The sequence below is a fragment of the Triturus cristatus genome, chromosome 4_2, assembly GCF_964204655.1.
Source record: "Triturus cristatus chromosome 4_2, aTriCri1.1, whole genome shotgun sequence".
Classification (NCBI taxonomy): domain Eukaryota; kingdom Metazoa; phylum Chordata; class Amphibia; order Caudata; family Salamandridae; genus Triturus; species Triturus cristatus.
Genome location: NC_140586.1, coordinates 248,169,240 through 248,192,673, shown reverse-complemented (window position 1 = coordinate 248,192,673; position 23,434 = coordinate 248,169,240). Strand labels below are relative to the sequence as shown.

Genomic DNA, 23,434 nt, shown 5'->3' with positions numbered 1-23,434 from the left:
CCACTCTGCAGAGTGCATCTTTCCTAGCTAGCTCTGTTGTTTGCTTGCTTTAGGCTGTCCAGCTTGACTTTGTCTCTCCTGTGAGCATTCCTTGTTTACTATTTCCTCCCCAGTACTCGCTATCTGTAAACAGCCCTTTAAATCATATTTCCAGCTTCTCTCTGTGGAGCAGAAAGATGGTAAGTGTCAGGGAGGTTTTGTAGCAACAGTCAATGTCTAGGGGCTGCTCCCCCACCCCAAATAATCCCCAGTGTCTAGAGGATTGGGTGCCTGCTTGGGGAACACCCTCTCAGAGTGGGCCCCCAAAGAGGGATACACTAGGGAGATACACTGCTTGAAATCGGACAGTCTACCATTTCCAACAATGCTTTTGCCACACCGGTGCCAAGTTTTGTCCCCCTGCAGCGATCAGGAACTGAAACCCATTTTACGTTCTATTTGTAATGTCAGCATACGTCACAGATTAGTGAGGGGGGTGGGCGCTTAAGTGGAAGTTATTCTGCTGTCCCACCACATGTAAAAAAAAGGTAGCCCCTTGCGCTTGGACCAAAAGTTCCTTTCAAAGCCTCTCCACTGTCAGCCGCTGGCCAATGGCTTCACTGGGGTGGTAGTCAGGATGTCAGCCGCCTGGTGATGGCCACACTTAAGAGAATAAGAGTTCTTGCATAGCACACACTTTCCTGCCCTAAGCTTTTTCCTTGTGATAGTAGAAAGATTTTTGGAGCCCTTACATTTACCTGGTCGTTCCAGTTACCAGCATATAAGAGGGGAGAGGGAGATAAGAGTCAGAAAGAAAGGTGTAATGTGTTTGATAAGGAGGAGTCGTGATATAGCTCCACAAACGTCTGCCTCAAGTACGATTCCAATTCAATATTGGCTGCCAAAGCTGACTGCACCCCTTTCTTGAGATAACGGTTAGACTCTAAACCAGATAGTTTGAAGCAGGACTGTACAATACAACCTGCAATGTAAGATGTCATGCAAACTTAAAACCTTCAGCCATTCATCAAATGAAAAATATGTACCTTTGTCTGTTATGAAAAGGTTTCAGTGAGCCTTCGACAGCAAAAATCCAATCAAGGAACTTGATCATGCGAATATAGCATGTTACAATGAATGCCATCTCATCGCGTTCTATTACAAGGCGGTCGTTACAATGACCGCGTTGCTAGAACGCGATACCTTTACATCGCAAGTCATTAGATCGACTTGCTGTAGGGGGCGCACTGGATTTAGGAATAGTATAATTTACTATTCCAACTCCAGCCTGCACAACAGTAGGGAAGGTGTTGGATTAGTAAATTATACTATTCCTTATGTTAGAGCGCCCCCTACAGTAAGTTGACCTAATGACTTGCGATGTAAAGGTAACGCGTTCTAACAACGAGGTCATAGTAAATACCGCATTGTAACAGTAACGCGATGTGATGGCAGCATTGTAAACGCTGTTTCCCGATCATGCATTCAGTGGTGGTAGACTCCACAAACAAAAAATAAAGACATTTTGATTAATTGTCCACAGTAATAAGCATGTATCTCATACTCACCGGATGCAAATTGTATGATCCAGAAAAATCCATTTCTAATTTCTTCCAAGAATATTTGGGTAAAAGCACTGGTTGCAAGTGTTTTTTCTGGGGTCCTCCAGTGCTTGTCAGACAACAAATACTCCCGACAGCAGTTAACTCACCTCTCAACATGTGCATAAATGGGTGGACACCAGTAAAATTGTCTCAGACATCTGCTGAAGGCAGTCACTCCCAAATATCCTTCATGTGCAACCATCAACAAACCTTCTCTCAGCATCACAGATGGAACAAAAAGATCATGCCTCACTCCTTGAACAAGGGTGCGTTCTGTTGCATACCCTTGTTTGTCTGCATCCAAGCATCTGTGCCCAAGCCACCCTTCTCTCAAATACTTCTTAACCTGTTGTAAAACTTGATTATCTACACATGCTGTACTCCACTCACTATTCGACTACACTCTTTTTTCTGCCCCTGAACGTATTTCATCTCAAAACTAAATGCATGTAATTTTGGCAAAATATGCACCAACCTAGCAGAGTATTTTCCAAATCCAGGACCATTAATGAAGACCAAAGGTTTGTGGTTCATGATTTTTTTTTTTTAAAGCAGCACCCTAAGTATAAGTTTAACGTTTTTCAACAGCCCACATACATGTGACAGCTTCTCGCTCAACTGTGCTGTACTGGGTCTCAGGCTGCTTCAAAGTTTTGGATGCAAAAGCACCAGCCTGCTACTTTCCATCCACCTATTACCCCAAAACAACACCGAAGCCATGCAGGATGGCACTAACATCTGGTTGGTTGAGTGAAAGGTAAATAGCAGTGGTCCACTCATATCAAATATTTAGGAAAGAGTCACTCTAAAGTGCGTATTCCCTACTTTTTTACCACATGTATCCTCAGAAGCTTTTTATCCATTAAGTGCTATTGCACCATTGCCTTCATGAAAATGATGCATTGTACAGATTGACACTACCAGCACGTTGCGAAGCCTTCTGGGCCAAGAAGGACGCCAACGTGCTGACATCACACACACTGGCCCGCTTACGTTGGGGATTCAGGGACGATGCTCTACAATATACATGACAGGAGACGTTCACAGAGCAGTGGCTGCACTATATGAAACTATTTAAGCATGCAGACCAACAGCGCCAGTAAAATCCCACTGATGAACTACTTTGATATTTGGCATCAACTTTGGCTGCAATTTTACTTGAAGACTTCACGATCATCTCCCGATGCATAACAGATCATTGTTGTCAGTGGGACCCGAAGTTACTCCTGGTCGCCAACATGTGAAATGGAGCAAGTTGACGGGACAGTCCAGTTGGTTTAGAAAGTGGGTTTGTTACATACAGTGTCTAAGACCAGAAGAAATTAACTCTTTACTGCAGAGCACACACCAACTGTCAAGAACAAGAATGCTGCTTCAGAACTCCAGATCTAAGAATGTCCAGAATATGGAGAAAATAACTCAAGGCAGATAAGCATGCCAAGTGAAACTTAGATGCTTTACATACATACCCGCTAAGCAACACATTCCACAATCACATGGCCCACCTACCATAGTCTCCAACCATCCTGTTTCTGTTTTTCCAGACAGTGTCTAGTCTATTCTCCTGAATATATGTCGTTGCTTTCTTTCTACTAACCATTTCCATGTATCTTGTCCACCTTCCATCAATTGCCATTTTTTCTTACAAATATTTGTGCACATGCCCATTATGTTTGCGGTGTCTGTCCTTTCTAGGTCAGTTTTTCTTTATGTGCACTACTCTTTGTTTTTCCTTGGCTTCTATCTTGCAGGAGCGTCCTGACAACCTAGATCTTTGCTTATGCAGTCTCATTTGATGACTACTATTGTTTTCTACAAAAACTTTGTCTCTTGCCTCTCACTTTGAATCTGCTGCCTGTTCTTGTCTCCTCTCAGATGTTCTTCTCATGTAAATTCCTCAAGATTTTCTCTATGGCCTTTTCTGCTCAATTTCTGCTTGGTGGATGCTTCCACTTTAGATGGCTTCCTCGTCATTGTTTTCATCTAGGATTGATTATCCAAGCACAATGTTCTCTGGTTGGATACTTTTTGCGTTACATTTCCTCAGCTAGTTAGCATTCACCTGCTGTTCCCTAGATTGCCTGCTGTACTCCGTCCTTGATCAAAGTTTGGAGCTGCCTGCTACTGTATGGAGTCTTGCTTGGGCGACAAGCCTGACTTTCCAGAATAAAGAAGATATCACTATGAAGTTCATAGCTGTGGCCAATTTGGTGCTTCTGCAGGCTTATCCTTTCTTCTCCAAGTTTACTGTCTTGCTGTCTTCTGTTTGGACAGTTCCTCTTGAGTCTGTGGATGCCACTTCTACTATCTGGATATTTCTTTACTTGCTACATGGGCCATCATCTTCAACAAAAGAAAAGATTGTTGGGTGTGGGGGATGCTTATAGCTAAGTAGTGACATCATGATGTGTTGTTTAATTTTCACCTCCCTATTACTGCTGCTGGGTTAGTAATAAGATTTCCGCATATTATACCACACCGCCAGAGTTGCCTGGCTCCACCGTTTGCCTTTAAAAAGACTACAGCCTTCAGTAACACTGCTTCATCCACTGCTCCAGAAGCATTGTTATTGATTTTATTAGTACCTAATTTCTCATTTTGTGTTAGTTATTGTTAGATTTGGGTGTCTCTAGTTGGCAGAGGTACGTACCTTTTACCAAATAGGGACCCTTGCGTCTAGTCAGGGTAAGGGGGTACACTTCTAAAATAACCCCAGCTCACCCCCTTGGTAGCTTGGCACGAGCAGACAGGCTTATCTCAGAGGCAGTGTGTAGAGCATTTGTGAACACATACAGTAATATAGTGACAACACTACAAAGGAACACCACACAGGTTGTAGTATAAAAATAAGTATTATTTATATAGACTTATCACAAGACCACAAACAACAAAAATTCACAATACTGTACTCAAAAATGGTAGAAACAGCTTAGTTCTCTTAAGATGGTAAATGCAACACTTATGTTCAATGTACCTTTGGATGCGTAACGCAATACAACGAAAGTGTTGCAGGGAAAGTGATGCGCAGGTTCCTTACATGCAAGAACGGTGATGTGTCGGTTCTCTACTGCTGCGTAGGGGACGCTGATGCATCGTTTCTTCTCGGCGTGGGGAGGTGATGCGTCAGTTTCTTACTGCACTTCGATGGCGATGCGACCAGCAGCGCAGTGATGCGATGAAGATCCGGTGCAATGAAACAAAATGGCGTCTTCTTCTTGATGCAACAACGATGCGTGCATGCCCGACGGCGACTCAACAAATCTTCTGAGCTGCGACAGGCCCTGTGACATGCTTCTCCGGTGATGCGACCGCGTTTGCTGCGGCGGCGACACTCGTCTCCGGTGATGCGGGCTGCTTCAGTGATGCGAGGCGGCAGCAGCGACACCCTTCTTCAGTGATGCAACGACAGCGGCTGCAGCGACAACACGCTTCTCCAGTGATGCGACGGCATCTGCTGCAACAGCGACACTCTTCTCCAGCGCTGCGAGATGCTTCTGCAATGCGATGCGATAGTGCCGACACCCTTCTTCAGTGATGCGACGACAGCGGTGGCAACACGCTTCTTCTTCGTGAGTCACGATTCCAGCTCCCAGCGACACGCAGTCTCTCAGAAGACCCAGCAAAACAGCAGGCACTTCAATATTGCCAGCAAGGGAATTCAGGGGAGCTGGTTGGTGAAGTCTGTTGTCCCTGAGACTTCAAGCCCTTGGAGATCCTTTACAAGTTGATAAAAGTAGCACAAAGTTCCTTTCTCATTTTTTTGGCAGTCAGGCAACCACTGCAGGCCAATCCCCCAAACAGCACTCAGATTAGGGATAGTCTCCTCCTCAGTTTCTCTCTTGTTCCTCTCCTCAGCAAACGTTCTTCTTGTTTCCCAAAAGTGATGTAAAGTTCTGGGGTCTGGGTCCCCTTTTTTATACTCATATTCTCTTTGTTCTCTGAGGGCAGAAAGGCCTTTGCCAAACCCAAACCAGTTCACGTCAGTCCTGGAGCACTTTGTTTACATGACTCCTTCTTCCCTTTGACAGTGTAGGCCAGGGACATAAGAAGCATCACAGGAGGTGGAGCCAGCATTGTGGAGGGAAGGCACAGCCCTATTCAGACCCAGGTGCAATTCCTCCCCTCTCTCTCCATGTAGATATCTCTATTCAGCCTTCTGCTGACTCACCCTGTCTCCTGGAATCCCCCAGCCCCTGTCATTCAAACTCCAGACAAGGAATACACAACCTAGCAGAGGCCGGCTTGGGTAGTTAGGCAAGAAAATACCTACTTTCTAAAAGTGGCATTTTCAAACACAGATTGTTAAAACCATCTTCACTAAAATATGTATTTTATCATTCTGAGATCAGGCATACTAAACTCGAATGTCTACCATGTTCCCTGGGTCAATTAGGATTATAAAATGTTATAATCAAACTGCCCATTCTGGCCTATGGGGACTGGTAGCCTTGCAATAGTAAAAAACAAAAATGGCTGTAATTCACTATTAGGACATGCCACACACACCAGGGCATGTCCTACTTTATACTTACAATGCATACTGCCCTTGGGCCTACCATATGGGTGTCTGATATGAAGAAAAGGGAAGGTTTAGGGACTGGCAGGTGGGTGCACTTGCCGGTCAACATGGCAGTACCAGACTGCACACAGGCTCTGCAATGGCAGACCTGAGACACACTTTACAAGCTGCTCCTGTGTGTGGCACAACCAGTGCTGCAAGCCCACCAGCAGCATTTAGTTTACAAGCCCTGGGCACACGCAGTGCACTGTACTAGGGTCTGACAAGTAAACCAAACAAGACAATCATGGAGTCACTAATCCATACATCAATTTACAATAGGGAGAGCATATGCACTTTAGCACTGATCAGCAGTGGTAAAGTGCCCAAAGTCATAAAACCAACAAAAACAGGTCAGAGAAATTACAGGAGGAAGGCAAAAAGTTCATGGATCATCCTGCAAAAAGGGCCAAGTCCAACAGTTATGTTTTCTTTCCCAGTACTAGCACTCCCACAGGGAGTTGTTGAGGAGCATCTAGGCTCCAGTTCTCATGAGGTCACAGCCTCCCAGACAGCATTACTGTCTGATTTGCTAACGACTTCTGGTGGGTATTCTGAAAGCTTCCCTGGGAATGCATTCTGCCCATTGCTTTCAACAATTGTTTTTTGTGTTTTGTAACTCTAAGTTGCTTGATTTCTATTTGCTGGCTTTATTTGCTTTCAGCTCTCCTGCTTAAGGCCGAACCCAAAGGATCATCCCATGATTACTGTACCCTTCAGAGTACTCGTTTTCAGTAGACAGGTCTTTACATTTTGTTATCATCATGTCATATCTGCTGTGCATTCAAAGACAGAAGTCAAATGTCAGGCTCTATCTTCCGAGGAAGCTTGGTGTTTACTTTTCTATCTTTGACTTCAAAGTAAGAGAACTTATGTGACAATACTGCTTGGTACCAATGTGAGAGGAGAGGTTGCAGGATATAATTTTTTCTAGCATAAAACAAAAATGAACTGTACTGCTATTTCAGAATTTATCAGAATTAAGAAAGTACAAATGAAGCACTTTTTTATAATTCTCAAGTGTCGTGGAAACAAATAATTGAATATGATCAAATACATCAATACACTAGGTGATGATATTTCCACACATGATCGTTTGTGCACAGTAAAACCGTATTTCGGTGCAAATGTAATGGTCATTTTGATTGAAAATGTGTTGTCTGTAATTGCAGTGTACTACCACACCATGCATACTCCACACTACGCCTCTCCACTTTATACCACTGCACTCTACAAAACACTATTCTATTCTCCTTCACTCTACACCACACTACTTCATTCTACAACACTCCACTTCCCTCTACACATGCCACTCCACTTTAAGACCCTCCATTCTAAGGCACTCTTTGTCACACCACTTCTCTTCACTCTACACCTCTGCACCCTACGCCTCTCCACTCTACGCCCCTCCAGTCCATACTACTTACCGCACTCCACTCCAATCTACCCAATTCCAATCCAGTCTACCCCAATCTACCCCACTCCACTTTATTACAATCTACTCCACTCTATCCCAATCTACCCCACTCCACTGCAATCTGCACCTCTCCACTCTAATCTACCTCGATCTATTCCACTCCACTCCATTTGACACCAATATAACACAATCTACCGACTCCATTCAAATCTGCTCCACTCAAGTCTATCTCAATCCACTTTACTTCTCTCAACCCCAATTCACCCAACTCCACCCAAATCTAAACCACTTCAGTCTCATCTACCTCACTACACCCCAATCTACCCCAATCCAATCTACCCCACTCTGTTCTACACCACCTACTCACTTCACACCACTCTACCCCTATCTACCCGACTGCACTCAACTTTACCCCAACTACCCAACTCCAATCCAATCTACACCACTGCACTCCAATCTAACAAAATCTACACCACACCCCTCCAATCTACCACAATCTACCCCACTACATTCCAATGAATCCCACTCCAATCTATCCCAATCTCTGCAACTCTAGTCTACCCCAGTCCACCCAACTCCACCCCAATTTAGCCAATTCCACTCCAAACTAACCCACTCCAGAGTAATCTACCCCACTCCAATCCACCCCACTCCACTTCCAATCTCCACTCCACTCCAATGTATCTGACTCTACTCCAATCTACGCCAATCCACTTCGCTCCAACCAATCCCAATCTACATCACTCCAATGTACCACAGTCTACCAAACTCCACTCCAATTTATCCCACTCCACTCCAATCAGCCTGAATGTACCCCACTCCAATCCACCCAATCTACTCAACTCCACTTTACCCCAGTCTACCCCACTCCAATCTGCCCCAGTCTACCAACTCCACTGCAATCAACTCCACTTCACTCCAGTCTAACCCAATGTACCCCAATCCACCCCACTCCAATCTACCCCATCCCTCTACACCCACCCCCAATCTACCCCACCCCACTCCAATCTATCCTACTCCAAAGCACTCCAATCTATCCCACTCCAATACACTGCAATCTACCCCACTCCACTCAACCCGAAACTACCCCACTCCACTCTAATCCAATCCACCCCACTATACGCCACTACAATGTACCCCAGTCCACTCTAATATACCCCAATCCACCCCACTCCACTCTTCCCCAATAAACCCCACTCCACTATAATCTACCCCACTCCACCCCAATCTATGACACGCCAATCTATCCCACTCTCATCTACCTTAATCCACTCCATTCTATCCCACTTCCCCACCCCAAACCCCTCCAATCTACCCTAATCTATCCACTTCACTCAAATATCCCCCAGTCTACCTCAACTACTCCAGTATACCCCACTCCACCCCACTCCACTCCAATCTACCCCACTGCAATCAACCAAGCAAATCTACCCCACTCCAATCTCTCCCACGCAACACCACTCCACTCCAATCTACCTCACTCTAGTCCACTCCAATTTACCTCACTCTTCGCCTCTCTACTTGTAAGGAAACAGGCTTTTTACAGATTTACCCCCAATTGTTGCACCCATTTGGACTACTAGCTGCTGGTTTTTCAACTGTGAAAGTGCACTGAGGCCTGCTAACCAGAGTTCAGTGCAATGTTCTTATCCAATACCAAGTGTATGTCGAGGGGTCAAGGACTGACTTAAAAATATCTAGTACATGGTCCCAGGGTACCAATGGCACATCTAGGGCTGGAGCACTGTTTGTGCCACCCTGGGTGTGACAAAGTACAAAATGGCTCGCAGACAAGAAGAGCAGGGTTACACTGCTAGTTCGAATTTGTCAGTATCACTAATGGCAAAGTCCCCACTTCCTTAATACTTTGTATAAGTCTCACCTAAGGAAGGCCTATGGAGCTCTATGACAGGGAGCAGCATATTATTAAGCAAGACATATATGTTTATATATGTCTTAGCAGCAAAACCTTTAAAGTTGCAGTTTTGCTGGGAAAATGTTAGTAGCCCTATTGACTCAAATAGGAATACCGGCTGGCATCCCAGTCTGGCTAACTTCTGAATGGGACTACCTAACTTGGTACTGTAAGATATCAAGGTAATTGAGGCATTCAATCCAACTTGATGCCCAAGTCGAAATTAATGTCACTATTAAAGTTAAGCAACTCTTGAAAAGATTCCCTTGCCCACCTGGTGAAATACGTGAAGAACTGCCAGGCGTAGGAACAAGCGCAGCTTCTGAAGGGCCAGGTGTTACCTCCCCTATTAGAAAGCCATTTGGGGTGTTATCCCAAAAGGCAGGCTTCAAAGGATAAGCCACTATAGAAGGGCAAATGGTGATAACACTCCTGAGAAGGCTGCCTTTTGTTCATGTAGACAAGTTGGAGACAGGGACGATGAGGGAAAACCTGTCCCCAAATCGGTCAACCTGTGGGCGTGTAGCCCCCAGGTAGCTACACCTCTAGAGTTAGCTACCAAGCTCCTGTTGACCAGAGAGGGGTTCAGACATTGTGAGACTGGCTAGAATAGTGCACTCTGGGATTGCCAGATGCTACACATGGTAGGAACTTTGTCACAAGAAGGTAAGGGACCATGGTCCCCTCAGGTCACTTTCATAGGATAAATATGGCACCCCTGTTTTCACAAAAGTCAGTACACATTGGATTTGGAGAAAGGACCGAAGAAGGACTGCCCTGCTTTGCTTGAACCTACACAAAGAGAGGCTGCACCATCATAATTACCACACCTGCTGCACTTTGAGCTAGTGAGGTTGGGCTATGTCTGTGGCTCCTGGCTCACAGAAACATTGATTCCCAGTCTCAGATCGAAGCAGTGACTCGAAGGTTCAGTCTCCTGGCCCCCTGGAACAACATCAGGGACATTAAAGCTGAAGAAGGCCAAACGGGCAAAGCAGTCGCCACTTCTGAGGAATCGCCGCTGCCCACCGCTAGACACCCCAAGAGGCTTATCCACAACAGCCACAAGTTGCACCCGTGTCTGCTGTACCTGGGAGTGCTGTCGGATCCCAGACTGGTTGCCCAACAGAGACACTAGAACCACCAAGGGTATTCGCTGTGACCGATGTGTCACAAGATCGGTAGACTAGCCATAGCTGTCCTTCTACTGTCTTAAAGAGGATGTTGTGGGACCCCTAGTGCAGGGATTAACGTCTCCCCACCTCATCCATGAACCGAGGAATCACCCGCAACTCAGCCCCATCAACCATCTTTTCATCTTGCATCTCTAGCATCAGGATGACTACAGTTGTCTATGGCAGTTGCCTTCTAAAGGCTGGAACTGGACTGGAAAAGGCTCTGGTCGCCAGATAACTGTCAAAAGTAACCCTACTGAACTCTTAGACCTCTTCCCTGTCAGATTTGGTCGCTCATGTTGGGCCAAAGTTGCCAAACCAACTGTTTCAAACTAATGAAAAGTTTTTTTTTTACTAATGCTTGTTTGTGGTCAGTAATAAAAGTGATAAAATCTTTAAAAAATCATATCAAAATTCATATCTCCTGAACCCTCTGTTTGATTTTGCTCATCTTGCACTCTAAAAATTCATTAAAATGTGCTCTATTTTTATAAATTGGTGATGTGTTTCTTTCATGTTTGGTAACTTTCTTATTTCGTTGTTTGGTGCTGTTAAATGGGTTACACTGAATTCCTCTGTTCAAGCCTTGCTGCTCAAAAGCGACAGATACCCAGGGCCCAGCTTGAGGTTTTTCAAGCGAGCCTGCTGGACCTAATAAAGGTTTTGCAAGTTTGTTCAACAATAAGGCCCCACAGCCATATCATGTAACATCCAGATCCTCATTCTACTCCATTACAGTCTACCCCACCCCAGTCAACCCTACTCTACTTCAATCTACTCCACTAAAATATACCCCAATCTATCCCATTCTATGCCACACAGCTCTACCCAATCTACCCCATCTCGCTCTAACCCAATCTATCCCACTTTACTCTACCCCAATCTACCCAACTTCAATCTACCCCAGTCTACCACAGTCCAATCTTCCCCAATCTACTCCACCCCACTCCGTGTTACTAACTTTTAGCCATTCTGAACAGCAGCACACAGGTGTACAACATGGCTAAAACACATTCCCAAAGCCAATAGCTCTTGCATAGGCGAAACCTAATGGCTTTGTCAATGCTTGTTTCACCTTGGCCCATCCATCTTATGGTGCAGCAGATTAGCTGCCACCTGGGGACAATCCCCTTGCTTTTAATGTCACCTCATTTAATGGGCCATAATACTACCTGCCCACATGGCAGATAGCCAACAGAATGCCAAAGGCTAGCTTCTCTGCACCTGTCCACAACTGGACTGCGCCCTGTGCCATAAATCCTGGCTCTGGCATAGTAGCTCGGCAAGATAATCTCAGATATTCAGCAAAATACCTACGTCCCCTCCATTATGTTGTGCGCTTCCTTTAGGGTCCACTCAATTTGCTTGTGTTTTAGAATTCTTGCACGTTTAGGCTGCTTTGCCTTGCACATGTTATGCTTAGCACGTTTATTTTTGTGCCACAACATTATTTTAGAAAAACAATGCACATGTTTTTGTGATTGGTTCGGACTCTGTCTTAACATCTTGTGCAAGCTGAAACAACACAGTAGCCAGTCTTTCTGTGATTGGTTATCAAATGTAGCTCGCGACTTAGGCACAACATACATTCACATCTGTTTTCAAGAAGACCCCTTGTAACCTATACACCAAAACATGCCATTTTGAAAACAGAGAGAAGGCATTCTAGCAGAGTAGAGGTCCTGGGACAAGAGAGCTGCGCCAGCTGAGATGTAGAACAACTAATTATGCATGACAGGTATGGGGTTCTCCATTTGTGCCAGAGATCTATATTATAACACTGTGCTTCCATAGTGATGGTGGGCTGAGGCAGATATATTATTCACCAGGGTAGGGCTTCTTATTGTTTATAGTTTACTTGTAAGCTCCTCTGCAGTGCAAATGTTTTATAATAGATCACAATAGTTTCAATTAATATTATAAACTGCTCTCATGTCTTTGTTTTGTTTATTATGGAAATGCATGAGTAAGAAAACAAAAAGTGACGATCTGTTTCCAAGGTTTCCCTGAGGGGACTAGAGTGTTGTGTTCTGGGGTGCTAACTTACCTGTCAATCTGGGAAGGTCAGGAGGGCAGATAAAGCGCTAGGAACTGCTCCGGATTGGGGCTAATAGGTACTGATATGGTATGGTGACTCAGTCCCTACATACTGACATTCTGTGGTCCAAGACATAGTTCTGTTTACACAGAATCCCTGCAACAAATATACTGGTAAAAACTACTGCTCAACACAATCTTTAACACCTTTTGGCTCCTTTGTCTTGTAGAACTTGCAAGTTTATTTCTTTTGTATCTCATTTCAATAATGCAGATCGTTCTCCAAGCACCGCTTTGACATTTGGCAGGTTTTATATAATTACAATCCAGTTGTCCTCTTTATCTCAGAGACCTGGCTTCAACTCAGTTCTTACCCTGATATGAATATAGCCATTCCTGACCGATTTTTTAATATATATATTTTAATTGTAAATTGAAATGAGGCAGTAGTGTGACATTGATTTACTGCACTAAGTTTACTTCAACTGTCTTGTCTAATTCAGCCATCGACAATGCTGAGTGCATGTTCTTTAAACTCCACTTAAATCTCCTGGCTGTCTATTTGAAGTGCATGTATATATAAACCCTGTACAATTCAAACAACCTTTAGCTCCAGTTTAGTTGACATCATCGCCCCTTATTCTCTGAAATATTCAAATTTCATTTTGTTGAGTGAACTGATCCATCATCTTGAAGATTCTTCATCTCGAAGATTTCTTCATCTCTCATTCATGAGTTAGCTTCACTAGAACTCTCAGAATTCCAAATTCAATACACACCACATCACATATACTAGACCCAATTTTTATGAACATGATCCATACCACTTTCACTGCCCCTACTCTACTGGCTTGGACTGTCTACTTTGTGGTCCCTTTCAACCTGGTTTATGACATTCCCTACCCAATGGCACCCACTCAATACTACTCTAAAGTAACATATGCATGGTTGATACTCACGCCCAAAGCAATGTATTCTTTGTTTAGTGGTATTGTCCCGTAACCTTGGAAGATATTTCCATTTGCTGCAGATAAAATGGATAGCTAACTCTCTCAATAGTATTCCCCTGCTGAAAATTATCCAAGGTAGCTTCTGCTCTTTAGTTTACTGAGGCATTCATGGGGTCAAGAAACCAAATGCAAACAGGTAGAACAGAAATCTAGAGCACACTACCGGGCCGTGGAGAAGTCATGGTACAAGCTCGAAATAGCATTAGCTCATTCGTAGTACCCATAAGCTAAATTATACTACCAAAAGTGCCTCTGCTGGTAATTCAGCAAGAAAAATGTTTAGTATTGTAAAATACTTTTACATTCCTCTGCTTGCAAGTAGCTACTTTCAGATGCCAAGGACTTTTGTGCCAATCTGTTCTCTTTGTCTGCAGAAAACCTCATGAATGTATTACATTTTTGGGAGAATTAATTCTCAGTCTCTCTCTCAGTAAGTATACAGACACAATCCATGTAATGAAAGATATTGTTCACTCCTCATATTTCTGCCCCTTATGGAATCTGAAATATAAAACAATCAACTTGTCTAATAAATCAGGATCACCTAGAGACCCTGGTCCTGCTAGAACTTTCATTGCTTAGGGCTCTACTCTTGCCCTATCTATCAGAACTTTACAACTCTTGCATAACCTTAGCACAGGATCGGAAATTTGCAAACATGCTAAAGTTTTTCAGCTTAAAAACATCAGCATCCTCTGACTCCCCCGAACTGTTGTTCTACTTCTCTCCTTTTGATTTCTGGAATTACAGAGAAATCAATTAACAAACAGCTTACCCATTACTTGGAAACTCACTCTACCCTAGGCCAATCATAACACACAGAATGAATTAGTAGAAGCCATCAATCACCTCAGAATAATCCTAGATGAGGGAAGTTTCACAGATCTTGTCTTTTTGGATATTTCTGCAGCATTTGATATCATATCCTACCAACTCCATTCTCTTGGACATGGTCTTTCAGTTCAGGATCTGCCATAATGTTCTTTAGTAGCCAGCATCTTTGTTAACATACTGTTCTCAAGTAGGCTGTACAACTTCATACCATTCCCACAAGGTTCATCTTTGAGCCCTGCATTATTTATCATATATATCTGCTGCCCCTGACTGAACTGGTATGCTATCAAACAAAAAAAAGGGTGAATGACTGTGGGAGCTTATAGGTCCAGCATACATGGGACCTCAGTATCTGTTTAACAATAAAGGTATGCAGTTCCTAGAAAATGTAGAACCGGAAAGAAAAGGACTGGTCGGTATGGGTTAATGTCCAAAAAAGGGGAGAAGGGGTCCCCCACTTTAGGAACTAGGGCCCTCACACACCTGGCTGAGTTTCATGCTTCATCATAGGCCATGCTCCTCTCCAGGCCAGCGCTGAAATACCTAATGGGCACCCTATGAGGGGCTCTTTATCGGAGATCTTTTATTTCCAATGCCGTTAGGTGCAATGCTGGTGTAGGGCCTTATGGTGTAGATGAGTGTAAATGGTGTGAGTGCAATGTGGAGGTGAAAATACTAAACTGGGATATAGTGGTACTCAAAATTAATTTTAGTCAGCGAGTCCACTAATCTTAGTTAAAAATGATAGTGGCACTCTACTGATGTTATGTTCAGTAGCGCCTAAAGTATTGTATGAACTGGTATGATCCCATGGCTTCACCATATTATCTTCTGATGTTGACAGTAAAATTGTCACCACAATATCTGTGATAATGTATGTGAACTGTATCCTCTGGGATGCATTCAAGCTGCCTAAAACTCACTTCAGACAAAACAGAATTGCTCCTTCTTGACTGGCAGACTAATTTGTGGTCCGGCGAATGATGGCCAACAGCTCTTGGTGCCATCCCCTTTACTGTCCAATCAGTATTCAATTTAGGAATTATGCACACCAATGAGCTGTCCATGACTCAACGAGTGTTCCTAGTTAGTCCAACCGGCTTTACCAGTTTCAAAATGATCAAGAACATCTTTAAATGATTATGACTGGAAGCTCGGATATCCACTACTGAGGCACTTGCCATCTCCAAGTGGGGTTATAGCAGTGTACCTTAACCTGGTCTGCCTTTACAACAAAGAAATCACACAATTTAAGAGGATTCAAAAGATGGTACCCAGATTATTTCTCAATTTACCCTGGGATATTTGTTATCCTCTTTTCTCTGTGAGCTGATTTGGCTCCAGATATCAAACAGAACCACTTTCGAATCTCTTTGCTAAGTTCACAAATATGTTACCTATTGAAGGTGCTATCTGGAAGACACAGATCACATCAAGCAAAATTCCAAAATTGTTTTAGATATTCCCTCGAAATAGTTAGTGATTTTGAGGGTTGGGTTGCAGAATAAAGACCTGATGAAAGCTACACAGGAGACACCCACAAACATTCCAATCAGTTTACACATACTAGCAGGAAGCTTGAGGACACTGAGAATCATCAACAGTGCAACAACTTGGGTGCCATGGGCAATGAGAAGAAATTAGAAGAGTCTGATTCCTGAGCCTTCATGGACCAATTGAAAGAATGGAATTTTGGAATTTCTAAGCAGATATTTAATGTATCCATCAAATTACTTTTCAGAAAAAACAAATTTCTAATGCAGAATGTTTATACTTGTCCCATTCTATTGTCTGTGGGACTTTAGTTTACTGCAATCATTATATGACTTGGCAAAGCAAAGAGCGGCCACCTTCACGGTGTGCTTGGGAGGAGACACTCAAGTCTCTGAAAACAGACAGTGATAGGATCACAATCTAGGTTGTAGAGACGCTGGGGCATATTATCAAGCCCCAGCGATAATTATCGCTGAGCGCGCCTAGCGCGCTTTTAATTATTGCCGGCTATTGCTGGAATATATCGACAAACTAGCGCTGTATTATCAATGCTTAGCACTATGGCGATAAATATTCTAGCTACAGGGCCTATCTTCAAGGTTATCGCCGTTTTCCATGGAACATCGCTGGAAAACCAGTGATGTTCCATGGAAAACCCCACTATCGCTGGAATATTTATCGCCATTGTGCTAAGCGTTGATAATACAGCGCTAGCTTGGCGATATATTCCAGCCATAGCCGGCGATAATTAAAAGCGCGCTAAGCGCGCTCAGCGATAATTATCGCTGGGGCTTGATAATATGCCCCAGCGTCTCTACAACCCAGATTGTGATCCTATCACTGTCTGTTTTCAGAGACTTGAGTGTCTCCTCCCAAGCAGACTGTGAAGGTGGCCGCTCTTTGCTTTGCTAGATGTTCGTCGAGTGGCTCCTTCACGGCTAGAGAATTTTAGAGGGAGTGTCCCTCACAGGCTACACGAGAGGCACAAGAGAACCACACCGTGGGTCATGTAAGTCATTATGAAAGGTGGCTCCCCCTTAGAGCCAACACAGTCCTCTTATGAAACAAATGTTTTCTTAAAGGATGATGTACAGAACTAAGCAAATGCAGGACGTATATTTGAATGACATAGTTTGTTTTGTATTTGTTCACACAAAAAATATTCCTCTTCAAAAATAAAACCTGAAAAATAATATAGCACGTTTACATCTTATTTAATCATATTCAAGTTATCACACGGAGCGTGTTGCTTTTAGGTGAGGAAATCTTTGTTTCAATAGGACTTCTGCACCGAAGAAACCAGCTTCATAATTCTTGCCAGGTGGTGCTACTTCCAAGGACGATATACAGCATGCATTGCAATGGAAACACTCTCTAGTGGTGGACGAATACATCTAATAACAACATGATGGTGAAGAGGAAATACTTATGTGGCCTTATCGGAAATGTGAATGACACCAACATTAAGTAATGGTTGCAAGCAACAGCAGAGAATAGAAGTACTCTTAAGGGAATGGCTCAATGTCAAAAGCGATTAATTCATAAAGAAAGTTAAAGTTGTCACAAGCCACATCCTGGGAGCGAGATACATCATTCTTCTAATTATAAGCAGTTTGCAATGCTTAGCCCCAGTAGCAACACATTTGTTAAAGTTCTTTACTAGCAGAATCACAAATGGGCTAATGTTACAAAGATACTACAGAGACCTCAAAGGTTTGTAGGCTCCACATTGATTAATGCATTGATGATCTCTAGTTTGACAGTGGTAACAACCCTGCGATTTGCGCCGTCTTGCGTGCCTCTGTAAAGAAATGTAGGGCCACGCAATGGCTTGCACTGCATTGCATTACATTTCTTCCTGGGAGGAGTTCCAAGGGTGGAGCATGGGCGTTCCCTGCACCGGCGGCTACTGCATTCCAGCTCGAGTGCCCACTCAGAGCCAATTCAAGATTTACTCACATGAGAATCTTTGCATGAGTAGTTCTTACAGCTATGGACTGTGGAGACATACCTGAACAGTTCTCCTTAAAGGTATACTTCTCGATAACTGAAAAATGAGGTCGGTCGGAAGTGTCGTCAGATTTGGTAATGAGCCCCTCCTTCACTGACTCCAGCCCATTGATGACCACCACGTTATCCCAGCAGAACTGTAAACTGAAGACATCACCATACTTTTTCCTGAGCTGCAAAAAAGAAAGCAAGGAAACAGAGGGAAATAGTAAGGCAGTGTTGCTGCAAACACCTTTTACCACCATATTTTGATGGGAGATTTTCAGAAGCTGGTAATGTGTGACAAAAATACTTGTGCATATTTGTTGTGTTGCGTTTTATTGTGGTGGTGATGTGTTGTGATTTTTTGTGTGTTGTACTTTTGTGCTGCATTCTTACAGTGTGTTATAACTGTGCTAAAATATGGCTGTTGTGTATGCATGCTGTTTGTTTTGTTGCGCAATCATTATTTTGTTGAGCTGCTATTTTGCTTTGTAGCATCACAGTTAGTTGAGTTACCAACAAACGCTGGTACGTTTCCAGCCCAACGTATCACTTTATGTTAATGGTTGTTAAGCGGCCATTTAACGCTGTCTAAGGTAGTAAAATAGCACTGTTGCAGCCCAAGACAGTGACAAAGATGTACTTTAAATTAGCCCTTTCAATGCTCATCTTTGTGAACTGGCACAAAGACATAGGGCGGGAAAGACACAAATCAGGGTATTTAGAGAGAAGAGAGAAATTGACAATGAATGGGGTCAGGCACGGATAATAGGGAAGAGACAAAGACATACTCACTATTGTTAGATACACATGTACAAGCATGCCCAGGTGTTACATATATTACATAAACTTTTGTGACCGTAAAATGTTAATTCAAATGAAACTTTTATCCTCGGACAAAGGCCGGGGAGCTGAGAGTGGCCAACTTAACAAGAGAATGTAGGAAAATCATAATATACCCTGTCTAATTGTGGCAGGCAACCTGTTACAAGGGTTTATTCATCTCCACTAAGAGCCAATGTCCCATATTACCACAATTTCTCTTTCTTTACCTATAAAAGCTTTTGTACGACATGGACAAACCCCAAGGATGCACATGTATCCTGCTAAATGAATAATGATGCACCCACAATAAAAGCAGCACATTGTGACATACTCTACTAAAAAACCAAACATGGTCTCAGGTAAAGGTTTATAGAAGAGTTGTGAGAGTGCACAGTGTGGACTTGATGTCGAGTAGTCCTGGGAGTGTCGAACTCTCAAAGTGGACTACATTCAACGAAGTCCAGTGGGATAATTCCGTAGGTACTGTGCCGGAACCCCGTAAAAACGTTTGCTTCAAAGTATGCAGGATCATTGCAAACCTGACCTGATATTTCCTGACTGGAAACGACTTGAATGCCTGCAATATCACGGCAGAGAAACAATGGCTTGAGCTTAGGGTTCAAGTGCCCAAGTAAAAATTATTTGTAAATTCACCCCCATTAGTAGACGTTTTTGAAATTACAATTTTTTTGTTACTCAATTTACACATGCTTTCTTTTCATATTTTAACTAAATGATTAAGGAGTTTTATTACTAGGATTTTTATTGCTGCTGTTAAAGATTTTTGATTTGCATTTAACCCATTTGAAGGCAAATGGATTAAGGGTTTGCTAGAGCCTTAAAAACGGATGTATGTCGTTACAACGCACACTTTTACAACGCATGCACTTACAACGCATTTTTTACAACGCAAAATCCATTACAACGCATTCCATTACAACGCATGACACTACAACGCATTTTTAAAAACTACCTTTACAACGCATTCCATTACAACGCATACTACCTTTACAACGCATACCATTACAACGCATAATATTAAATTGCATTTAAGGTAAGTATTAGATAGTATAGGGGTAAAAATTACTTTTCTAACTCCAGGGGGTGCAACAGTAGGGTAAGTGTTGGATAGTATAGGGGTAAAAATTAGTATTCTAACTCCAGGGGGTGCAACAGTAGGGAAAGTGTTGGATAGTATAGGGGTAAAAATTACCATTCTAACTCCAGGGGGTGCAACAGTAGGGTAAGTGTTGGATAGTATAGGGGTAAAAATTACTATTCTAACTCCAGGGGGTGCAACAGTAGGGTAAGTGTTGGATAGTATAGGGGTAAAAATTACTATTCTAACTCCAGGGGGTGCAACAGTAGGGTAAGTGTTGGATAGTATAGGGGTAAAAATTACTATTCTAACTCCAGGGGGTGCAACAGTAGGGTAAGTGTTGGATAGTATAGGGGTAAAAATTACTATTCTAACTCCAGGGGGTGCAACAGTAGGGTAAGTGTTGGATAGTATAGGGGTAAAAATTACTATTCTAACTCCAGGGGGTGCAACAGTAGGGTAAGTGTTGGATAGTGTAGTGTAATATTATGCGTTGTAATGGTATGCGTTGTAAAGGTAGTATGCGTTGTAATGGAATGCGTTGTAAAGGTAGTTTTAAAAAATGCGTTGTAGTGTCATGCATTGTAATGGAATGCGTTGTAATGGATTTTGCGTTGTAAAAAATGCGTTGTAAGTGTAGTGCGTTAATGCCTTAGTTCCAATTGCTCATAGTTTGTTTCTTATTTGCCCTCAATTCTGACTTTTCTTTATGTTTCCCATATGTGTATACGTTGGAGTTATGTTGCTTCCCATGTTAAATATTGTTAATTATTGTTCTTATATTCCCCTTTAACAGGTTGCGGTTTCTGTGTTCCCCTACTTTCTTCGTTTTTTGCGTTCTTCCTGGATGATGTCTTGCGTGTGCCCCTCGTCCTGCGATCCCTCATCCGGCGTCTGGCCTCCTTCGTGTGGCTCCACCTACCCCACCATGATTGTTCGTTTGTGGTATGTTTTTTCTATTTTTTGTATGTCATCTCTATTGTTCTTATTCTTGTTCTGTCTCTTTCCTTCCCACTATTTTCGCTCTCTCCCTCTGTTTCTCTTTTCTCCTCTGCTCCATTTATATTTTCGGCTTATCTTTTATGCTTCTTATGTAATTCATTTCTTTCTTTGCTATCTTATGATTGTCTATATGTCTTATTGCTATCTCGCTACAATAATACCTTTTTTCTGTATTTTACTGCATTCTTCACATGTTTTTTGCTTGCATGCATGGCAACTTCTTTAACGAATTGTTTTTGCTAAGTTTATAAAGATTTAAATGTCGTTAAACATTATATCTTGGAATGTTAAAGGTTTGGGTTCTCCTATCAAACGTCAACGAGTTTTGTCACATGTTGCAAATTTAAAAGGAGACATTGTTCTTCTGCAGGAAATCCATATACAGGATACTGAGATAACTAAATTACGGCGAAATTGGGTGGGCCACGTTTTTGCATCTCCGGGCTCAGGAAAACGCAATGGGGTTGCCATTCTTTGCCATAAACGCTTGGATGTTCATCTCATAAAGCAAGACAATGATTCTGATGGTAGATGGGTTATGACCTCTTTGCTGATTAATAAGGTTCCTCTCACTATTTTTAACGTTTATGCTCCTACTACACACGATAAACTGTTCTGGCCCCAAATTCTTTCTCTTTTAATGCAATGCACTGACGAATATTTGGTTTTTGGTGGGGATTGTAATATGGTTGTAGACCCCTTTATTGACAGGCATTCTAAATCCAAATTTGTCCCCTCCGCTGCACATTCCCAATTCACTTCCACTATTTCTCAAAGAGCTCTTGTAGACTCTTGGAGACTCTGCCACCCCACACTTCAAGAATATACTTACTACTCACCTGCCCATTCCTCACAATCCCGAATAGACTACCTCTTTATTTCCAAGGCCCTACTTCAACACACTTCCCGGGCGGACATAGGATCTATATTGATTTCTGATCATGCCCCCGTTTCCTTGAGTTTGGATCTACTCCCTCCCACTAAAGGGTCCAGACGCTGGAGGTTTAATAATTCCCTTTTACTGGATCCTAAATTCACACCAGCCTTTCTCGAGTTTGCCTCCTTATTTTTCGAGGAGAATGAATCTCCTCAACTATCTCCTCAGCTTATATGGGACTCCTTCAAAGCTGCTTCTAGGGACTTCATCATATCCTTTGTTGCACAAAAACGTCGCGCAGCCTTTCTTTCATCTCAATCACTCAACTTACAAATTAAAAAGTTAGAACACCTTTATTACATGTCAAATAGCCAATCTATTCTAAAAGAACTCATTAACGCTAAGCTTTCTTTTAACAAAGTGTCTACTGACTCTGCAAATCTGTACTTGCTTAAATCTAGTGCTAAATATTACACTGCACAAAACAAATCCGGTAATCTCCTGGCTAAGTACCTCAAGGTTAAAAAAGAACGTACCAAAATTGAATCTATCTCATCGTCATCTAATACTGTGCTTCATAGGGACGAGGACATTCTCTTGGAATTTTCCAATTTCTACAAAACATTATACACCCCAGAGTCTCCACCCCTTCTATCTGATATTGATCAGTATTTAGCCTCCATTTCTCCTCCTCCTTCTTCTTTGAACGTGGATTTTTCTTCCCTAGAATCTGATATACAAGCTAAAGATATTCTTAAGGCTATTCAGGCGCTCAAAAAGGGGAAAGCTCCGGGTCCGGACGGCTTTACAATAGAATTCTACGCACATTTTTCTAATTTACTTATTCCCAAATTACTTAAATTATTCTTATTCTTTATTGCTTCCCGGAGTTCTGACGGTTCATTTCAAGAGGCTCTAATCTGTCTTCTCCCTAAAGAAGGTAAAGACCATTCCCTATGTAAAAATTATAGACCTATCTCTTTAATTAATTTGGATTATAAAATTTTCGCGAAGATTCTTGCGCTTCGTCTGGATAATATTTTACCCCACTTAATAGGCAAAGAACAATGTGGTTTCATTAAAGGTCGCCACCTCTCGGATAATACTCGTCTCTTTTTCAATGTACTTAGTAAGTCTCATTCCCATCACTCCTCACTAGCAGCCGTGGCTTTGGATGCTGAGAAAGCTTTTGATAGAGTTAACTGGCAGTTTATCTTTTCGACCCTTACTTGGTTTGGTTTCGGCCCTAAATTTCTATCTTATGTTTCATTGCTTTATTCTTTCCCAAAATCATTTATTCTGGCTAATGGATTAGTTTCTTCGTCTTTCCCATTACTCAGAGGAGTCAGACAGGGTTGTCCTCTTTCTCCGCTATTATTTATCCTGACCCTAGAACCCTTCTTATCTAAAATCCGGATGAACAAGAACATCACTGGTTTTCCATATGGTGATCAGCAATTAAAAATCTCAGCTTATGCCGATGATATTCTTTTATTTATTTCTAACCCCCAGTCTTCTTTACCGGCCTTCCTCTCAGAAGTCTCTAATTTCTCCTCGGTCTCAGGGTACAAATTGAATGTAGACAAATGCGAAATTATTCCATTAAATAAGTATTG

At 42.5% G+C, this 23,434-nt stretch overlaps 1 pseudogene across 1 annotated transcript in view; it reads right to left on the bottom strand.

Annotated features, from left to right (window-relative positions):
- Positions 1–23,434, bottom strand: part of LOC146833567 (cytochrome P450 2D15-like) — a 450,055-nt pseudogene that overhangs the window by 361,126 nt on the left and 65,495 nt on the right. The window contains exon 2 of the transcript XR_014960252.1: positions 18,035–18,206. The product of XR_014960252.1 is annotated as a cytochrome P450 2D15-like (transcript). The remainder of the gene's footprint in view (positions 1–18,034; positions 18,207–23,434) is intronic.